Source organism: Protopterus annectens, chromosome 12.part0 (genome assembly GCF_019279795.1).
Source record: "Protopterus annectens isolate FY-2018-M chromosome 12.part0, PAN1.0, whole genome shotgun sequence".
Classification (NCBI taxonomy): Eukaryota; Metazoa; Chordata; order Ceratodontiformes; family Protopteridae; genus Protopterus; species Protopterus annectens.
The window spans coordinates 741,305,098-741,327,135 of NC_056746.1; positions in this window are offsets into that span (position 1 = coordinate 741,305,098).

Consider the following 22,038-nt stretch of genomic DNA (forward strand, 5'->3'; position numbering starts at 1 on the left):
GAAAGATGAGTCACTTTTATACTTTAATCTGCTCTATGAGGCATGAAATGGTTTGATATTGTGCATTTCACTTACATTCTGATGAAAGGAGAATGTACGATCCTTTCAGAGATGCATTTAATTCTTACTGTCATGGTGCTTTGTGATGCTTTATGTGGCACAGATACCTGAAGTCAAAAAAAGAACAGCAGTACAAAGAAAAAAACACTGAACACAGCTGCTGTCCACTCTTTAGAGAGCACCTGTTACAAGACAAGGTCCACAGTGAAACATTACATTTTCTAAACTCTAAATGAACTCTAAATTCAAGATGGAAAAACGTTTGGCTATGTCAAGCCAAATGAAAGTGGTATGTGTGAACTCAGTTGGATAGCAAAGAAATAGATTTCTTAAAAGTATTTTTCTTAAAATTCAGTGCTACTCACTTAAGGGTAAGCTTAAATTGGAGTGCTGGCCTGAAACTTAAGGAGAGTTTAACATTGATTGATGTCTCTGTAGCTATTCTTTGGTAAAAATACTGTGATCTGTGTTGTTAAGGTCAAGTTAGGTTGATGGATCCTAGCAGCACTATCGAAACATCTCCTATCACATATGTACTGTCATAACTGGTCACATTCATCACAGAATATACTACTAAATATAGTCAGCTGGACATGGAAATAAAACTGATCAGGTATAAACTAAATCCCATTAGTAATGCTCTGTTTTTGAATATCTGAAGCTGTAAGTTTTAGCATAACAAAAAAAATGGACACATATATGAAAGTACTTTCTCAGATATAAAGTTAATTTTAAGCATATGGTGTCTGTAAAGTAATAAATAGGACACTAGACTTAGTAAAATAGATTGTAACATAGCAGTAGATGCCACCATAGCACAAAGGGAGAAGGTCTTGACTATGGCCCACATAATCCATAGTCCATAGTTGCTGAAGCTGGTCAAATGTGGTGGGACTAAGCAATTTAGCCCATGGTACATTGGGATACAGCCCAGAAGATCCAGGGTCAATTTTTGGTGAAGCTGACTAAAGAAGGATGAAGGTGAGCAATTAACATCAACAGATGTTTCAGAGGGGAGGACTGCAAATCTCACAACAAGAGCAACACCTGTGGTTCAAACTGCAAATGTTAACTTTGTATGAAAAGATAAAAAATAGGAGAGGTATCATGCTATAATTAGACATTGCAGGCATAGGAAAGGACATACATGTATAGCAGCATATCAGTTAGGTCACATTACAGGGAATATGTTGACAACAGAACAAAAATGTGTTGTCTGTCCAGGGGATGACAGCCCACGATCCCAAGCTCAAATCCCATGCCCACTGTCTTTGGATACCAAGAAGCATGGGTATGGATGATGTAGCTCATTGCTTGTGAGTAGAATGTGGAATAAAAACATCAAAAAAAGAAAAAAGAAATAAAGATACTATATAGATGCAACACATCTATTAACAACAAAAGGAATCTGGTGACAAAGTGAAGACTGACAAAACGGAAGAAAGTGAGAGAAATCAACATGATGTTATATCTGTGAGTAGAGCTCACATATCACTAGTATCATACACACATATAGATATATATGTATATATATATATATATATATATATATATATATATATATATATATATATAAATACACGTATATATATATATATATATATATATATATATATATATATATATACAGTATCATAGTCACTGTCATTAGGACTGTTTAGCCCACAAAATGTTGCCAGGATGCTAAACCCCCTTCAGGATCCCATAATGTGATGTGCTGTCAGAATGTTCCTCTCCTGAGCAAATGAAGGGTAACTAAAGAAACCAAAGGCAGGAGGAAAGAGGGTGTTGTGCGTACTGCAAGAAAAGCCCTACTCACTAATCTAGCATTATACTGAGTAACCATGAACTTCATGCCTCACATAATAGAGTTCTAGCTGCAGGAAATGGAAGGATAGACTCCACACCTCAAGTGTAATGAATAGGTATCCTAAGGGAGTATTCCCTTAACTATACCCCAAAGAATTTGTGAGGGTGTTTAGAAAAGATTGGTTGCAAATTGTGCAAATGCACCCAAAAAGGCAGTATAAAAGGAGGTCAGGGTTGTAGGCAGCTCTGTGAAATATTCTCTAGGACATCTCTGCAGTGTTCCATCATATCTGTCATGAGGGAAGAGTGTACAACTTGAACATCACCTGGAGAGGCAGTTGTTCAGTAACCATTTTGTCTTCATGCTCGGCAGCAAATGAAACAAAGAATAAATCATCTTTTCTTATGATCCTTGTCCTGATTACTCAAAAATAAATGTAACTGACAAAATAGCAAGAAAAGCCATTATATAGCCGGTGAAGAAATATATATTTTTAATTAGAATGTCAGTTCATAACACCAGTTATATTCATAACAATGGTGCATTTCATTAGTTATAATGAAAAAAGGAGAATTTTAGTTATTTCATTTAAAGTTAAAAACTGAAGTAGTATTTTACATAAAAATAGTAGCGGACTTTCTAACATTTTTTTTCTGATGCCTGGAACTATGTATGTACCCAGAGTTCTAAGCAGTTCCAACCAAGCACTATAAAAAAACACCATGTTGCTTCCATTGTATGGAAAGCTTTCTACATGGCCCACCTCATAAGTAAGGGTATCTCATCCAGGGACAATGAGGTCATAACATCCACATATTTTTCACTTATAAGACCCATTATTGAGTACAACACACCATTCAGCATGTACCTCACAAAGCACATGCAGCAGCTGGAGAGACCACAGAGGTTCCTCACCAAAAGATTCCAAGGTCTCAAAAATCTTCCATACACAGATAGGCTAAAAGCCCTATCCCTCTACTCTGTTTCATACAGACTCCTCAGAGATGACCTCTGTCTGGCATACAAGGCTATCTCGGACTCCGCCTTGATGGGACTGCTGCATATCAGCAAGTCAAGCTCCACTCAACTAACCCACACAAGCGGCCTCATCCTAGTCTGTGACATCAATTGGACTTGTTGTTGGGACAGATTTGTGTCCCAGAGGCTCTCCCATCTGTGGAATAGACTGCATCTTCACATCAAGTAGAGTACCTCTTTAACCCTTTTTAAGCGCAACCTGGATAACTGGATGGGAATTAGAAAATACATCCCTGGGATTCCACCCATGTCCCTGCTGGACAGGGGCATCGGGTGCTGATTTGTCTATACATGGGCTAAACACATGGCTAGGCTTATAAAGGCCTCAGGGCCAATAGCCTAGTTACTTCCGATGATCCGATGATCCTATGAAAAAGAAAAGAATCTGGTTGACTACACTGTCTGGGATGTTTTCAAAACTTATTTCTATTATGCTTATTCCCAATATAGAATAAGGAGATTATGCCGTATTAAGATCTTCAGGCCATTTCGAGAATGACAGAAATGTCACTCAAAAATCAAATCAAAAGGTTGTTGTATGAAGCATCCACGGGCTGCTCCTATTGGTTAAGGCTGCTAAAGGTGATTCAGACAGTCTAAAACAGAAAGAGAAATTATGGATGTAGGGGTTTGAGCACAGGAGTAATTTAATTTTGTGTGTATGTCATGCCTCTCAACTGTCCAGATTTTTGCCTCATATTTTCTGTTCCTCATAAAATTTGTGGTTTTCTGGCAAATCATTGAGGTGATCTGAGAGTGAAGTCACTAAATAATGCCATAAAATTGAGTTTCAGACTTCATATCCTTCATAAAATGCACGCTAGCACAAATCCTACTATTCTAGCAACTTTCTAAGTTTATAAGTGCAATATTCAAAGTCTGTCCATATTTTTGGGCCTTTGTCCCCCATTATGTGAAGCTTTGTCCAAATTGATGCATTAAGAAGTTGAGAGGTATGGTGTGTGTGTGTACTGAATGGGATTCAAGATGCTTGTCGAAGTGTAGAGAACTTACTTGCCACAGTTCTCACTAGCCTTTACAAATCAAACACTATCAACCTATTTCCTTGCTATTTCTAAGGCTTCTGAGGTTACCATTTAAAAATCTAGTTTTCTTCTGAAGTTTGTTGCTACTGTTTTCAACTTTCCAGTTGAATTTTCTTGGTCTTAACGATCATTGCAATCAACTGTGCTGCTTCCCCTTTGCTGGCAACTGCTGTTGGGTCACAGGGGTGTAACGGACTGCCTAAAAATCAAAAAGAAATTTGACGAACTTCAGATTGTGCACTTTGCTAACTTCACATACAGATCAAATGGATGCTACAACTTCTGAAATGAAATTGTCATTTTTAATCATACCTGAGAAGGATATTGTGAATAAACAACACAGAAGCAGTGGTAAAGAGGAAGGAAAATCGCAAATATCCAAAATTAAATTGGAGCAATCCTTTGCCTTGAATGAGTGAAAATCAGTATCACAGCTATTCACAATTACCAGATATTAACCATTCTACAATTATCCAATTATCAGATATCAACCTTGCCATCTGTGAATTAAAAAAAAAGATTTGAAATATCCAAAAACAGAATTTCTGAATGTGAAGACAAGCTCTCTGTAATTGATAACAATCTTAAAGAACTAAATAATGACATTCCAGAGCTTAATAAAAAAATGCTAGACTTTGAAGCTAAAAGCAGATACAATAATTTACTAATAACAGGGTCTTGGAAAACCAGGAAATGACAGGCTTGCTCAAAACAGTAAAAGGCATTTTGTTCTTGCTTATCTGTGATACAAAACTAGTCAAAAACATATTAATAGAAAGAGCTCATTGTGATTTGTCTAAATCACAATTTGGTTCTGCCAGACAAATCTATGTGAAATTTTTACCAAGATGTGAATCAAATACTCAGCAAAATTAAGGTAATGCATCCTTTGGCATAGCAACAATATCAGTTTCACTCAAGATCTTCCCATTCCTTATAAATAAAAAATGCAAAAGTTCTCTCCATTTTGTGCTTTTCTAATAAATAATAATCATACAATGACATATGTCAGTCCTAGCCAGGCTGACATTTTATTTTAAAAAAACAAAAATACTAAATAAACTTTGACAAAGAAGCAAAATCTACCTTTAAAAAAACAATTAAATTTCCATCCAGAATGAACTTCAAACGAGATCTTCATCAGTTTCTCTTCTAGTCATGTGGGATGGGCAGTATAGTGTGGATTGATGAAATGCACAGGATGATCCGTGGATTCTGTGCAATTCTGATATTTTGAAATGTGGTTGATTAGCAGCAATCCATTTAGCTATCCTTTAAGTGAGAGTACTACCTTATGAGTGAAATTTCTTTTTTGTTTAATTTACTCCCCTTTCTAGACTGCTAAAGAGAGTAAAAGTTACTTATTTTCTGCATTTAAAGTTCTATGTGGAATAACAGTTTACTGTTTTGTTCAATTTATTATACTGAAATAAGTTACTTGCAAACTGCCTTTTTGTGTTATTAGTTTTATGTAATATATAAATAACTTATAATAAATAGCAATAAATACATTTGATACTGTGCATGTTAACTAGATCTCTAGTATCATTTGTAATTCAGCATGTACTATTTATTAGAACTCACAAAATCAATTACTATAAAAGGCTTTCAAACATAAAACCTTTTTGTTTTGAATATAAAACTAACATATCTTTCTGACCTTAATTATTCTTTTATATACATAAGAGTTGTAGCAAACAAGATGTGGGAATGGGTGCTGGAACAGTGGCTATTAATCTTAAAGATTTAGTGCTAGTTTTTAATGTATTAAACTGTTTGGTTAAAAATACTTTGGGGAATACAACTGTGTTTAATGACAATTTAGTATTCCTGCTTATTTTATCCCAATGAATTCTAACTGAATTCTCTTCTCAGAGTAGGTGCATTGGGGATAGGCCTTTAGTGAAGATTGAGATAGACACTCTCAGCTCTGATATTATATATGATTTCTTTATTATATGCCTGCTACCTGAAGACCAATCATAAAAATTAGAATTATATTACAATTTACTAACAGATCTGTACACGTTTATAAGAATCTTAGTTCTTGCTATAATTACACTATCATCATAATTTACAGAGTATTGTATGCTAACAAATATTTATTTTTTCTTCCTGTATATTATTTTTTGCTACCATTTCTCTTCCTAAATCTCTAACTCTGATTGATTAAATTCTAACTAATTAATACAGGAATATAAATCCCTGAATTTTAAATGAGTACAATAGTAGAAAGTTATAATATTTACATCTCTAATATAAATACAAAGCAGACATTAGCTTTATTCAAGAAACTTATATGATTTGTAGTCAATGGACTTACTCCATGAAGAAGCAGATAAGATATTATAAATCTGGAGGAAACAATACCAGTAAAGATGGAGTAACAATACTAATCAAAAATACCTTTGTAGTTAAGGTTACAGATTTAGACTAGACTACAACCTATAGGTAAATGGTGATATTTGTTAATGTCATGGCATGAGCATGTTATCATTACACTTTAAGTTATTATATAATCATATACAAAGCAAAGAAAGAAACAAACCTTATGTTTACTAAGGGTGACATAAGATATGCTAGTTTATTATACTAAACTGCTGAATACAAATATCAATACATTATTGTTCAAATGTTTCATGACATCTGTTTATCTATTATGATTACATTTTCACTGAATGAAAATAGATGATTTGGGAAGGAAATTGATCTTTTTGTGAGGCACAATATAGGAATCGTTAACTGCAGTACAGCAGCTTCTTACCTTTTCAAGATGACGGTAGATGAGATTCAAGATTATATATAATTATCGAATAATAAGAAGAAATTTTGACTCTTAGTGTTTTAATGAACATATAAAAATGAGAAATATGTAAGTTAAACAATAACTTTGGGACATATTATACTTGTATTTTTCACAGATATATGCCGATTTTAAAGGATACAGACTTGGTTTCACTTTGCTGTTAATGACAATTGTGTTTAATTGAAGGAGAGGGGTTTTGGCTTTTTAGAATAGCAGATGCGTGGGTTTGCTTAGAAGGTTGGACTATTCAAGCAGGGAGTGTTTAGTTATATTATTTTTTTTTGTGTGTGTTTTCAATAACAATTATGTATTTAATTAAACGTTTAGTTATTAATATCAGTATGACTATTAATAAGCAGTTCTTTAACAAAGAAAATATATTATACCGGGTCCCTATAATTAATTTTAAGAGAGGTACAGCTACACTTTTGACCTGTATGATAAATGATAGTTATTAATTCTATTTCCATACATTTTAATGAATTGAATAATGGTCACAAGAGGGGAAGTCCAAACAAATATTTGAAGTTATTTAACTCTAAAGTTATTTTTTTGCAAGAAATATATCTATTGACAGAAATAAACACAGACTTAATATTGAGTATTACTCTGTATTATCTAGTTCACAATATAATAAAAAAGAGAGAATTTGCTATATTATGTAAAAGTTTTTTTCCTATGCCTAAAATCATCGACACATAATAAGGATGATAAAAGTATGCTTTGTTCTGCTACCCTTGAATGTAATAAGATAATATTAACCCTTATTAACTGATACTGAATTCCTGGAATAGGAATTATAACCGTTGAACAACTTCTAGAACAAGAACTTCAATTTTAAAAAGGCAGCATCATACTTGCAGGAAATTTTAATTGTATATTGTCACCATAGGATACTAATACAACAGGCAAACAGAAAATACAGGCATCAGCAAAGGCACTGTTAAAGTTTACCGAACTATTTCACCTTAGGGGCATAAATGTTTTCTCAGATCTAGAATCCCATTTCTTTACTCATTGCTCACAAAGAAATGGAACACAATCCAGAATTGATAGAGTATATGTCTCCAATGAGTTGATAGATAAACTAGACAAAGTTAAAGTGGTATCTTTCCCACTTTCAGATCACAACGCAATCAATTTTGAGCTGTTTTTTAAAATCTAACAATAACATTAAAATCAGGAGGCTACCAGCATATATAACATGCTTAAAGGAATTTAAGGACTTTTTTTTAAAGAAATTATTTTTATAGAAATTAACAATACAGGAGATATTTCAGAAATCTATATGGGATGCACTAAAAGTAAATCTTTTTGGTAGCATCACCAATTAGCTATCAATAAAGAAAAAACACTGGGACAAAGAAATGTAAGAGATACAAGAGCAACTTGACAGATTAAAACTGGAAAATCAGACAGGTAACAATAATAACATAGAAGAGATTAGTAATCTATATAAGAAGTATTTGGAAATGTTAAATCATAAAACTAGGATTAATCTAGAGAAATGTAAGATAATTAATTTCTCTGTTAACCCAAAATCTATACTAACAGAATAAAACTACTTAGTAAGTCTAACCATATAAATGAGATTTATTCCCATAATAGAAAAGGAAAAGTAATGGAAATAGGGGATATTTTGAAGGAATTTAGAAATTATTACAATAAAATCAATCAATATAACATAATAACAGGCTCAGAAGGAATAATCAAAACTTTTTATCAGAAATATATAAAAAATAAATTATCTGATGACCAAGTGAAATTAATTGCTAAATCTGTCTCAATGTCTGAAATTCAAACTCAAATTAACAAATTAAATCTTAACAAGGCACCAGATAGTGATGGAGTTATACCAGACCTCTACAAGTTAATACCAAAAGAAGCCTTAAACATATTATACAAAGTCCCCCCCTACAAATATAGTCTTATCTCCCCAATTTTAAAAACTAACAAAGATCCAACTGAATGCTCTTCATGCAGACCAACTTCACTTTTAAATGCAGATTATAAATTATTCATGACAATTCATGCTAATAGATTAAAATATATTCTACCTTCCATGATTAATGAGGATCAAACTGCTTTTATTCTAAATAGAAATACTTATGACAATATCAAAAGTATAATCACAGTAATTGACTATGTAAAAACAAAAAAGAATCTAACATTAATGAGTCTAGACATTAATAGCGTGTTTGACTCTATGAACTGGAAATATATTTTGTTAGTCTTACAGGAATGTAATTTTCAAGTAATTTTGCACATCTTATAAATCTTCTTTATGGCAGTTGTTTTGCATACATTAAAATAGGTACGTTTACTTCTGATTCAATACAAATTTTGAAGGGCACTAAATAAGGATGTCCTCTTTCACCCCTGCTTTTCATCTAATTATGGAACCTTTTGCTAATTTTATTAGGTCAAATTTAGATATAAAGGCATTAGCATAAATGCAAGTTTGGTTTCTAAAATCCAGTTATTTGCTGGTGACATTCTTCTGGCACAGAATAACAATGATAGTTTCCTTTCTGTTGTTTTTAAGGCAATGGGTGAGTTCCAAAAATATGGTCTCTCCTTTAATGATAAAAAAATACTACCTATAAATGCCAATTTTGATAGGATAAATGATAGATTTATTAAATATATGTGAATTAACTCAAAAATATGATTATGAACTAGAAAGGATAAAAATTTTAAATAAGGAACAAAATATGATAAAACTTTCCCAACTATATTGGTTTGGAATTATAGTGTTAGTGAAATATTCTGAGGGGACACAACTACACTCAAAACTTCTTGCTAAATTAATCTTTAATCAGGGGGATTTTGCATTTATACAAGAAATCAAACTTAATAAAGCATCATATAATGACACCCCTAATACTTAGAAAGCTGAATGAAAAAAAAATGTAATTTACTTTAAAAGAACAAGAAACTTATTTAAGTCAATTAAAATTTCTACATCTGAGTCATGAACATAAAATCATTTTATCTAAGTCAATTCAACTTTCAAAAATTAAAAACATGCATCAACTTAAAAAAATTGGAAAGCTCCAGGCCCTGATGTCTTTTTAGTGGAATGTTATAAGAAATATGTAAACCAATTATCAATAAGTATTTTGATCGCGTCTAACTTTATTAACTCTGATGGAATCACTGATTTATATTCAAATGGGGTGATAAAAACATCAATACCACAAACCTCATCTGATAAATCAGAAATCCCAGAATATAGACCCATTGCCTTTATTAATATGAATATTAACTTTCTGATTATGAACTGCTGCAAACAAATGTCTATCTGCACAAGAGTCAGTAAACCTAGTGTGTTTTACACCAAACACCCAAGGTGTTGTAGGCACATGCAATACCGATGCTGAACTACAAGGTGTTCTTATTTTGAAATTCAGTAATCAAAAGATGGTCTGCTCAAGTGTCAGTAAACCTAAATTATAACTGTGTTTTACCAAAACATCCTAGCTGTTATAGGCACATATCCTACCAATGGAGAACTGATGGTCATAACACTGTCTGAAAATTTCCATTCAGTTCAGAAATAGACAAGTTATGCACAACATATCAATCACTGGAAAACACAGCTACAAATACAAGTGATTTAAGACACTAAAACTTACATACAATGCCTCAACCTCAAAATATGTGCAACAGATACACCAACCCAAGTGTTATTTATGTTGTGGGCTACAATTCAAAACCTGTGTGCTGAAACAATGGCTCAATGCTTTATGATAGTGCAATATTTTTAGATTTCTCTCACAGTTATAAGTACAGCTATAGTATGATAATTTCACTTACCTTACTGATGCATGGTGGGTATTCCTGCTGTCTAATCAATATACATGTTATTGTGAAAAAAAAACAGGCCTGTAAGCAGGAGCAGATGCATTTCATTTCATAAAAACAGAAAAAGTAATCAACATACCTCTCCCCCTCTTCTGCTCCCCAAGGCTGTACATCTACTTAATTCACATGGCTCAGTTCCTGGTCCAATCCTTCCATCCTGGAAACAGAAAGCATGAATGATGTGTTCCTCAAATAATGGTGATATACAGAGCTCAGAACACTTTCTAGCCAATCTATTTCTGAAGCATGCTAGATAAATCCCCATATATATGTTTCACTGTTACATGCAGCTTTTAACATTTTTGAACACAGATTGGAGAACATCAGATTAAAACATGCAATTACAATGTACATTCAAACTTTAACCTTGAGAGATATCTTCCTAGATAATACATCTTGACAGAAAATGCATGTTTTGAATACAGTGAAAAGACATCTTTTAATGACATCACCGGAATGGGGGATGGTTTACTAATATGGATTCTGGATTAGGATTTCAAAGTACAAGCATTTTCTGGTCATGTAGCTAAAGAGTTTAAGAGTTCATGCCAACGGTGTGTTCAGAAGCAGTAACAACAATGAAAATCATTAATTCCTCAGTCAGTGGGATAGTGTCATGTAGCACAGAGCTTCTGTGAACAATACTGTACAAGGTATTGTACACATTGGGGGTGTGGGACGTATAGCCCCCACATAGTTTGGAAATATATTATCTTCTGGAAAGAGTTATTCATTTGACTTGTAAATATGCATGTTTATGATTTATAACATGCCCCCCCCCACCCTCCCTTACTATATATACTATCTCCAGGGTCACACAACAGTGGGGAAGAGAGCACATACCTTTTGCTGAAATGAGTTTCCGTCAAATGAGTTTTCAGTGAAGTGAGCTTTCAGAGAATTGTGCTCAGGGCAATGATTTTCAGGGAAATGAGACTTCTATCAAATGAGTTTCAGTGAAATGTGCTTTCTATGAAATAAAGTAGACCCTGTAAAACATATGTACATCTACAAAAGTCAGTAAATACGGATATTATAAACATTAGTAAACAAAGTAACAGCAGGGGAATCAAACCCACAGTTATAAGGATAGAGGTTACTAAGTCCACTTAATTATCCCCACAAGTCAATTGTCATAGAAGCTACTAAAGGGTTATAAAAGCCATCTATCTGATACATACACGCACACATTTATATATATATATATATATATATATATATATATATATATATATATATATATATATATATATATATTTATATATGAGTCTGTAAAATCTGTAGGAATGCTCAGGTGTTCGTAGAATATTGACACTTACTGTAGGGATCCACGGCCTACCTTTGCAACTCTGCAACCTTCTATCATGGCTCCTCCATATCACTCCAATGCAGGTCATGATAGCAGTGGCGAACCTGTACTCCATTGCAGTCAATCCCCGTACTTCTTCACTGCTCTGCCAAGATCAGGTTCCATATGTCTATAGTGACAAAGTTCCAGGGTCTGGCTTTTATCCTCTGCTCCAGTCCGTCATACACAGACAACATCTGGGTCATTTCCTTGTTGGTCTAGTTGGTGCACAGACAAGTCTGAACCTCCTTGAAATAGCCATCATGATCCACAAGTTAAAGAAATCTGAAAATACAAACACAGAGAATTGTTCACTGGGGTATTACTCAGTTTACAGTTAGCAAGGTCTGATCTGTAAATGTATAAAAATCAGTATTTGAAACTGGCACTGATGTCATGTTCTCAGATCATTAGAAGATAATGGGCAAATGCCACATGTTATCATTTATCAATACCTATTGGGTGTTTACGCAGAACACCTGGGTGTTATGGCATGTGAAGCCAATTTATGCAGAGCTGTGCAAATGTGATTCCAAAAACTTGAATGTTAATGAACCTCATTAATTATATAAGGTGCAAATGGTACTTAAAGGTGGGTCAACATTAAGTGCAATTTAATTCTGTGATTTGGAGTGATAGGTACATTGGCAATTGTAGCATTTCTGTTTTGGCGAGTACCTGCTTAAATTAAGTTTTACTCTAAACATTATCTTTAACAGAAGTTATAAGTTACTGGAGTGATAATTTATGCTTACAGGTGCTCCTGTTTTAAATAATTGATTTCAGTCCCATATGCAGTTGTATAGACAGATTTAATTTACAAATGTTAGCAGTATATAAAGTCAGATTTACGGATCATCTATGATTCTTACTGGTATTTCCTTGCACTCTGTGGTGTAACTACAGACACCTATGGATTTCACTATCCATACATGCTATGTTATATTGACATTACGGATATTACTTAATTAATGGTTCCTAACAAAATTGTTAACAGCATATGCTGTTGCTGTTACAAATATTTCTTCAATAATGTTTCTTAAAAAACATGTTATCATTACTGGCTCAATATACTAAGGATCCGTACTGTCTGTGGCCTGCCTATGGATCCTGAGGTTTTCTGATGCTTTCTGTAAGTTCTTAAATTGTTACTTGCAATAGTATTTTAATATGACATGCATGCAGACTTCTGTAGCATGTTGTCTTTGGACCTCCATTCAACATATACATAGTGTGAGGAGTTCTAATGCCACTCATAAACTCTAAGGATATTGCAAGTTATGTTGATTTTACAGATGTTATAAATGAAAGTATTGTTGTTTATATGTCACATTAGTATTTGTCACAGACAGTGTTTATACAGACCTTTGCATTGCACAGAATGCATGCTGTTTATGTTGACATATGCATAAATGGGCTCACAAAATAATATCAGTTATCATGTGCGTTTTCATTGTCTTTCTGATAGCCAGTCATCCTTAGGGTGACAATTTTTTTCCCCCAGGAAAATAACAACATAATTGATGCTCTCCAGCAACATAGATGGAGACTCCTAGGCCATTCTGGCAATACAGTTTAGAGGCATGACATCTGGATTGACCCAACATGATGAATGCAGTTGGAGGCCACAGCCAATTCCGTGATGCCTGTAGATGACACTGCTCAGACATGATCCTTTATGCAGCCAATAGATTGAGAAATTACTAGAGATTGAGGGATGCCAATGGTGGTGAAGTGCCATTGATCATCCTGATGACATCACAGTATTTCTGGCATCACTGCATACAGCAAGAGGGGCACAACACATCCCCAGGGGTGGGATTGAAGCTGAAATTCCAGGCCAAACATGTATGTCTTTCTTTCCATTACATGGCTGGGTACAGAGAAAAACACTGCATATTGCTATAGCATGCATATTTATGAATTTTTTTTTTTGAGTTACAGCAGCAAAATTGACCATGGACACACATCTACACAGGGTGAGGATGATGAACATAAGTCTCATGACATGTATTCATACAACTGAAGGACAGACAGAGCAGTTGAAACAACATGTGTAATGCTACTTGCCTTAATATTCACAGGTCTTTCTACTTCAGGACCAAACCAGGGATTGGCAGCTGATGGTCTCCATATTGGTACTGTAAACACTACCTTATTATTGCCTCAGCTTTGTTTCATGGCACTGTTGTTTACTGTCATATTGTTATTTACCTAACATTGTACACTACAGGTACATCCAGTGGAGACTCAAGCCATGCAGTTTCAAGTGCAGAGAGACCAGGTATGTTACAGCAAAATTGTCATAGCTTGAATCAATGTATAGCACACATGGGATACATGACATTTATTTCAATTGTTGTCAACACAAGCACATCTGGTATATAGTTGCAATGTCTATCTCTTGAGTATTTGCATCCCAATGTTACTGTGTTGTTGTACACGTGTTCTGTTAGTATTGTTTTTGCTAAATACATGACTGTGTTGTCTTTCTCTTTACTTTGCCACTGCAAGATCCACAGTACAATCCTCAACCTCTCCAAAGCAGGACTCTGTAATTGTTATGCTTTTAACTGTTTTATACCTGTCATTGCTGTTAATCCTGTTATTGTCCTCCATTAATACTGTACCCTTCCTCCCATTCCTAGGTCAGACTGCATCAGTGCCATCCAGTGCACATACAAGTGGTATGTGTGTGTTAAACCTTTTGCTTGTTTTAAGTGTGTTCACTTGGTTAATGGTGGTAATGATGTGATCACTAATGCTGTTTTTTCCCTACAGTAGTTGAAGTTCATTCTTCTTCAACAGCACCATCTTTCCCTGCGAGGTTGTCAGATGTGTGTTTTTGCATTCCTCACATATGTCATGTATGTTGGCCTTGTAACTGAATTATATACTCCATGCATGTAGATACTGTGAAACATACATACAGTATGTGTAATGCTACACATTCATCTACCTCTCCACCTTCTACTTAAACCTATTCCTTCAATCTCTCCACAATACCCAATCTGGACAGTCATCCACAAAAAAAAAAAAAACTTACATTTAATCAATATTTCATTTACTGTGTATAAGATATATAATATCCATCTCTCTGTAAATGTACTGTATTGCATACTCTATGAATCTTAATATAGTGTATGATTGTGTGATGTATTCCTCTGTAAAATCAATTGTTCGTTTTATAATTTTCTCTGTAACACCTTTCTATATTTGTTCATATTGTGATTGTTTCTGGAGATTTTCATCATGGGGTTCCACTGAAAATGGACTCCTTGTGGCCCAGTTGGACTTCCCCAGTAATCAAGTTGAAATAAATAAATAAATAGACCTCATGTAAAGTCATTATTTGTAACATTCCAGTGATATATATCTATCATATGTCTTTAATGCTATCCATCATGTGATGTAAGCACATTGCCCTGATCTATGTCTTTGTATCTTGCAGCACATCAACTATCTGTATCATCCATCAGCCGATCAGCAATCATCATGTGTTTTCAGATGTGTCTGAACATGGTATTTTGGCCCCTGACACACAGGACCTTGACATGTTTGGAGAGTCCATCTATGATGTTAACAGTGATATTACAGCAGCAGTAGTCTTAGATGTGGAGGTAAACTTGATTAGTCAATTGGAGGATGATGGTACAGCAGATGTTGAACAGGGAGAGGCCATTGACCGACAGACACGAGTTGATACCACTGCTGATGGCATTTCCTCACAACACCCCGAAACAGTGCATTTTGGTAGACATAGGAGAGCAGATGCTGTGCACGGCCAGTTGTCAGAGAGTGTCCACCTCCTGCTGCAGGCAAATGAACAGTCATAGCAATGGCATCGTTCAGACATCTGTGCAATTGCATGTGCCACAGATCATGTGGCACACCAGCTACGTGTGATGCATGAAGGACAAGAGTGCAGACATGTTGAGATAATGATTGCATTGGTTGCTCAGAAAGAGACTCTGCTAGCTATGGTACACACCAGCTACATGTGGATGAAGGACAAGAGTGCAGACATGCTAAGATAATGGCTGCATTGGTTGCTTGGAATGAGAATCTGCTAGCTGTGTAACAAACAGTAGAAAAGCTGGCCTCAACAGTACTGCAACAATTTCATGCTACCAGCAGGATTCTGTCTTCCCTGAATGTGCTCAGCAGATTACAACATAGGAGTGACAGTCCACCTGTCTGCAGCGCTACCACTGGCTGATTATCAATGTCTCTAGTCCAACCTGTGCATATTTCAACTTCTGGCCCATTTGCTGTAGTACTGCCAGTCACAAGGCCTTCAAATTGCAATCATGCTCCTTCACTTCACCATGCTGTTGTCACCCCATCAATCTCCCCTAAGATAGTAACCAGGAGAGCATGTTTCTCTTACATGGTCATGGCAGAATGGACTGTGGTGTGAGATGTCAATGAGGTCACCCTAGACTGTATTAGAATGTGCCCAAAAGTGTAGTAAACATAGCTGGCTTATATTATTGAATTACCACTTTACTGTAATATATTTTTTCTGTGCCTATTAAACTTTCTGCATTATGTCTTGCATGGTTTCTCTTATTCCATGTTACTATATTGTAGAGATGGGAATGTGTAACACTGATGTGTGCCTTTAATACTGTTTTACATATAGTGATACAACAATCTATGTATGTATGCATGCCTCTGTCAGTTGTGCCCTGAGAAGATGATCCGTGTAGTGGCATATTTGCATATGTTCATGTTGTAATATGTTATGATTACTGTGTTATGTCTGGTGCTGAGTGTGTACATCTAGTGGGTAATTGTAATCAGTGCTGCTGTGGGGTGGTCAACACCTGATCATCAATGTCTAATGTGTGTACTCATGTACATGTGGCTTATCATGTCTCGAATATGTGTGTCAGACACTGCTATGTTGCCTGGGCCTGTACCTACTGTTGCACCCTACATTGCCTATACCTGTGCTTTCTGCCCCCTACATTCTCCCTGCTCCTCCTCTGATACTTGTGGGATGTCCTCTTCAGACATCTGGGATTCTTGAGGTAGTTCACAAGACCTGCAGCTGGAAGACCACCATGTGCTTTAGTTAGCATGTTGTGAAGCGTGGCACATGCACTGCCTCCTCAGGTATGTATTGCAGTGTACCCTTGGATGTGAACAGACATCTGATCCTAAATTTCAGTACACCAAACATATGCTCTATGGTGTTTCTGGTTATTATGTGTGCTCTATTGTAGGCCTCCCGTGCAGGGTTGGAATGGTTCACAGTATGGTGTCATTAGCCATGGCTCAAATGATTAACCACAGTGAATTGTTGTGGGGAATGAAAACATATTTGGTCAGAATGGATATCGGTATATGGGGTATCCTTAGCTTATGCCCAAGCTGTGCTCCTGTAACTTACCTAGTAGTAGTCCCTTATGTATTTCTCCTTGCTGGAATTCAGCCATCAATCCACTTTCCCTCCATATGGCAACATTATGGACTCGGCCAGGGTGTGTTTCCATGATGTTTGTTATGCTGCCATCTGCTGCACAGAGAACTTGATATTTGATGGATGGCCATCCCTTTCTGTTTATGTATCGGTCTGCTTCAGGATGTGCTGATTTTGATAGGTATGTGTGTGTGCAGTCTATTGCAATGAGTACATGGTGAAGTTTGCAATGCTGTAAAACTGGTGCATTACAGTTCTCCACTTCATAGGGGCATATGAAAAGGGTATATGAAAAGTGTATGCAGTCATCCACCTTGCTGCACATTGTGTCTAGGAATTTTGCCAGGATACAGCTGGCAGTTGTCTAATACTCCCACAGCATCCTCCATGTATCTCTGGAATGTTCCAGATGCAAGTACCCAGGCTGAGGCACACTTTGGTTTCAAGGGGGATGGGGTTTCTTCACAGGGTCTACACAGACAGCCTGCAGCAGTTGTCTATCTAGCCGGTATCAGTCAAATATTTGCTGGTCTGACAACTGGTTTAGTTGCATCCTTGCTCTGACTCTAGCTGGCTGCCTTCTATGGTGCACAGCTGCAGCCACATTTATGACTTATATCACTGCAGATTGTTGCAGTTCATTAACAGCATGTGTATTTTTATATATTTTTTTTTTATTCTTTTGCTACAATGAAAGCGGTGGTATTAGCTTTAAATTAGGGTCCATAAAGCATATGTTGAGGATTTCAGGAAGATGGAGAGCAGTTTGTTGCATTTAAGTTGTGTTGTATACGCCCAATGTGTTTTGGAGTCAGACTGGTATGCAAGAAATCCCTAATTATCAGCATGTCTTCTGAAACTGTTTCTGTGGGAGGTGCAGTGAAGTCTTCCTTCTGCATGCTGAGGTGTCCACAAATAGCTTCCACAAACCTTGTGGTATCTGGCTGTGTGTGTGTGTGTGTGTGTGTGTGTGTGTGTGTGTGTGTGTGTGTGTGTGTGTGTGTGTGTATATCTATTTTGCTATCTAGCTATATACATAGATATAGATACAGGTATAGATATAGATATAGGTATAGATACAGATGGAACACCACAGTCTCTGTAATGGGGGATATAAAAGCTCTTAATTGTCCTTGATTTCACAGAATGTCACTGATTTCTCCTCATATCTAGTATCTTGCTTGCAAAATTTATGTTTTTGGTGAATCCTTGAGGATTGCAATACATAAACAATGACAGACATTTGCATTTCAGACTTAATAGCCTTCAGAAGAAGCATGCTAATGCAAAGCCTATTATTCTAGCAACTTTATAAAATATATAACAACAGTATCTGGCACTGATTGTTTCGATTTCTCCTTAATTCTTGAACTAAAAAGATGAAACATGGGAGGGAGTATCAAATGGGTTACACACTGCAATCTGTCAACAATGAGCTAAGAAGCTACATAAGCCTTTACTAGAAAATGGAAATCAAAATCTGAACCACCTATACTGGAAGTAGTGAATATAGTAACAGAGATAAAACAACTGGAATTGGGATCTTTAGAAAAGGGTAGGAGCAAACTACATAACACAAAAATGGGAATTGTGGGAACAATATATACAAGGGAGGAATGAGGTCTAAAAGGCAGCAGGACTTGTATGAGTTATGTAATGTTTGAGTGAGAAAGATTGGGTAGATTATAACTGATGTATAATGTTTGCAACTGGGAGTGTGTCAGTATGGTTTGTGATATAAAATGCTTGCAACTAGGATTGTGTCAATGTGGTTTGTTTTCATTTATATAAATGTATGATTGCCTATGTAGTAAGTGATAGCTTAATAAAGATGTTTCTTGTTTAAAAAGGGCAGGGATTGAACAATGTATGTAATACTGCTTAGGTTATATGATATACAGCAATATATATGAAGTATAATGTTTGTTATGTTAATATAGTTTGATTACTTTTATATGAATGTAAATTTGCCTATGTCACAAGTGATAATTCAGTAAAGGTGTTTGCAAAAAAGAAGAAGCTGCAGTCTCTGATATAACTAATTTAATATAATTAATTTTTCATTTGATAACAATAAAGCAACTGATGTATACAGCCACAGTCATACATCATAGTAATTGATGGACACATCTGCGTGGGATTGTTTTTGTGTCTCTGTGTGCATGCATGTGTGTTTGTGTGTATTCATGTAAGTGTTTGTGTGTGTGTGTGTGTGTGTGTGTGTGTGTGTGTGTGTGTGTGTGTGTGTGTGTGTGTGTGTGTGTGTTTCCATGTTTTGATGTATGGCTACGTATATGAGTACGTCTTCCTGTCTCTGTTTCCAAATGTGTATTTTCTAAGCATGTTTTTGAGTCAATCCATGTGTGCTTCTGATAAATGTGTGTGTTTGCATGTGTGTCTGTGTGTGTGAGTGTATGCGCATGTGTGTGTAGACATTAAATACTTACATAACTTATATTTGTATATAAAATATTTCCTCCTGCAAAACTCACATACCCAACAGCAAATCTGAAACATTAGGGAGAGGAACTATTTTACATCAAAGATATAAAAATAGTATAGTAATAAAAAATAAATAAAAGCCCATTCTATGAGTAGAATAATATCCTCCAGGGTGTGTGTTACTGCATAAATAAGAGCCTTTCAGGGGTGTAGATGCCTTCCAACCTCAGAACACCCTTGGGCATCAGTTACTTACACAGCAATACACACACTCTGATGGGCATTATTGCTTGTATAATAAGACATAAGCATTCTATAGTAATGGTAAATGGGACTCTAACACTATAATATTAGAATGTAAAAATGCGTTTAATATTCCATGCTGATAGTAACTGAAGCTCAGGAAATACTGTATTATGATGTAAGATGTATGTGCATTCTATGCTGCTAGTAGCTGTGCCTTTGAAACTACTGTATTATGATATAAAAAGCATGTGAATTCTGTGGTAATAGCAACTGGGGTTATGGTCTATATTGTTTCATAGTAATGGTAAGGGAGATTCAGACACTACTGTATTATGATATAACAAAACCTGTGTTCTCCATCCTCATGCTAACAAAGGGTCTGTCATTTTTGCATTTTGATGTAACAGAGCCTGTAGTGTTCCATGCTGCGGATAAGGGAGGCTGTGACACTACCATATATTGATAAAATGAAGCCTGCATCTTCCTTGATGATGTATTGTAGATGATATTTGTGCGAAAAAAGTACTGAGACACCAGGGTTGCAGCACTTTGGGAGAGTCAACACATGGCTGTATTGTAAATATGTGACTTATTCTTAGATAGGGCCTTCAGTTGGTTGTTTCCACATGTAATTTCATGTCATAGACAGGAAATGGACAGTAAACAGCAGTAATACATAATAATATTTAGTTTTCTCTAGCACAGCGAGCAGCATGTTTATGCAACACTTGGAAAAGTGTTAGCACATGCGAGATACAGATTTTTATTACTTTCCATTTTGTGCATAGTTAAGCAGTACACAAATGTAAGCTGCATTGCTAAAGTCTGAGAGTTAGTACTGAGTCTATGAAAAACATCTGCTGCTTAACTGACTCTGTGGCAGAAGCTGTAAATGCATTGACAAATTTCTTTTTAAGCCCAGATGATACTGGGTTTGAATCCAGGTGTATCTAATACATTTAAATACTTTTAAATAAACAGTGATAATACAATTACATTAATTCTTTATAGTATGTGTGTTGCTGTATGTTGGCATAGTGCAGTGGGGTTAAGCAAGATTGTGCAGAGATAACTGCAGCATTGTACCGCCACTCACAGTTGGTTGGCATTGCTGTGCAATGCAAAACTTCGTGCAAACATAGAGGCCAAAAACTGAAAGGATCCATTATTTTTTTTCTGCTACTTAATGTGTGTTGTGTGTGATTCTATTCTTTGATCAGATTATAGGTGTTAAAATGGGGTAGATAGGAAAGTGGTGAAATGGGGAGCAAGCAGGGAAGAACAAAAGGAAAGCAACACAGGAATGTGCAGGGGGAAGGAAGGAAAGAACCATAGGTATCCATTTCTTCAACAGTAAAAACTGATCATATGTGCATAATATTAGCTGAATTTGAACTGTCACCTCCAGAGAGAGGGATGACAACAATGTAATCATGTAAACAATTAGACTTAATCAAGTGTGTCAAGAACACACGTGTGCAAAATGGAGAGCTATGTATAGGATGATTTTTTTTTTGTGGGACATTTGGTATTTTTTTAATTCAGTAAGTGCTAGGTAAGAGACATAGGTATGACTGAGTCAGGTAAGTTAGGTAGGTGAGGAAGTAAATGCAAACAAACAAGACAAACAGGACAAGAGACAGGGACAGTGAGAGACACAAAAGGTTGGAGGACATAATAATTGGGTTGAGGGAAGGGATAAAGCAGGGTGATGGCTGTCAAGCTTGGAGACAGTGAGAAATGAGTCCTCACCTACTGGACTGTCATCACTGTCCCCTTTGCTGGCAGCTGGAGTGCTTGACATCTTCTCCTCCTACAGACTATGAGGAATTGCAGCCTGTTCATCTGGTGTAGCTGTACACCAATGGTGTGGTGCATGATCTTATGCACCATTCCTGGCATCTCCCTATGGGTGATGAAATCACCTCCACCACTGCTCCCAGAGGG